Here is a 1,610-nt window from a genome sequence, read left to right on the forward strand (position 1 = left end):
CTCTTCGCATGAGGTGGCCAAAGTACTAGAGTTTCAGCTTTAGCATCATTCCTTCCAAAAAACACCCAGAACTGATCTCCTTTAGGATGGACTGGTTGGATCTTCTTGCAGTCCATGGGACTCTCAAGTGTCTTCTCCAATACCACCGTTCAAAAGCATTAATTCTTTGGTGCTCAGCTTTCTTCACAGTCCAACTCTCACATCCATACATGACACAGAACAAACCATAGCCTTAACTAGATGGACCTTTGTTGGCAAAGTAATGTCTCTGCTTTTGAATATGCTATCTAGGTTGGTCATAACTTTCCTTCCAAGGAGTAAGCGTCTTTTAATTTCATGGCTGCAGTCACCATCTGCAGTGATTTTGGAGCCCAAAAAAATAAAGGCTGACACTGTTTCCACTGTTTCCCCATCTATTTCCCATGAAATGATGGGACCAGATGCCATGATCATTTTCTGAACGCTGAGTTTCAGGCCAACTTTTTCACTCTCCTCTTAAACTTTAATCAAGAGGCTTTTTAGTTCCTCTTCACTTTCTGTCATAAGGGTGGTGTCATCTGCATATCTGAGGTTATTGATATTTCTCCTAGAAATCTTGATACTCAGCCATTAAAAAAAATACATTTGAATCAGTTCTATGAAGTGGATGAAACTGGAGCCTATTATACAGAGTGAAGTAAGCCAGAAAGAAAAACACCAATACAGTATACTAATGCATATATATGAAATTTAGAAAGATGGTAATGATAACCCTGTATGCGAGATAGCAAAAGAGACACAGATGTATAGAACAGTTTTATGGACTCTGTGGGAGAGGGCAAGGGTGGGATGAATTGGCAGAATGGCATTGAAACATGTATAATATCATATGTGAAACGACTCGCCAGTCCAGGTTTGATGCATGATACAGGATGCTCGGGGCTGGTGCACTGGGATGACCCAGAGGGATGGTACGGGGAGGCAAGTAGGAGGGGGGTTCAGGATGGGGAACACGTGTACACCCGTGGCAGATTCATGTTGATGTATGGCAAAACCAATACAATATTGTAAAGTAATTAGCCTCCAATTAAAGTAAATAAATTTATATTAAAAAAAATAACTCAGATGACCATTATATCTACTACTGCGGGCAAGAATCCCTTAGAAGAATTGGGGTAGCCATCATAGTCAATAAAAGAGTCTGAAATGCAGTCAGTTCAGTCAGTTCAGTCGCTCAGTCGTGTCCGACTCTTTGCGACCCCATGAATTGCAGCACTCCAGGCCTCCCTGTCCATTACCAACTCCCAGAGTTCACTCAGACTCACGTACATCGACTCAGTGATGCCTTCCAGCCATCTCGTCCTCTGTCGTCCCCTTCTCCTCTTGCCCCCAATCCCTCCCAGCATCAGAGTCTTTTCCAATGAGTCAACTCTTCGCATGAGGTGGCCAAAGTACTGGCGTTTCAGCTTTAGCATCATTCCTTCCAAAGAAATCCCAGGGCTGATCGCCTTCAGAATGGACTGGTTGGATCTCCTTGCAGTCCAAGGGACTCTCAAGAGTCTTCTCCAACATCACAGTTCAAAAGCATCAATTCTTCGGCACTCAGCCTTCTTCACAGTACAACTCTCACA

The 1,610-nt window shown here is 43.3% G+C and overlaps 1 protein-coding gene across 2 annotated transcripts in view; it reads right to left on the reverse strand.

Annotated features, from left to right (window-relative positions):
- The window catches only part of CTNNA3 (catenin (cadherin-associated protein), alpha 3), a 1,923,005-nt gene that overhangs the window by 1,560,271 nt on the left and 361,124 nt on the right, over positions 1-1,610 (reverse strand). The window lies entirely within an intron of this gene.

This window comes from Bison bison, unplaced genomic scaffold, assembly GCF_000754665.1.
Source record: "Bison bison bison isolate TAMUID 2011002044 unplaced genomic scaffold, Bison_UMD1.0 scf7180017864309, whole genome shotgun sequence".
Lineage (NCBI taxonomy): Eukaryota > Metazoa > Chordata > Mammalia > Artiodactyla > Bovidae > Bison > Bison bison.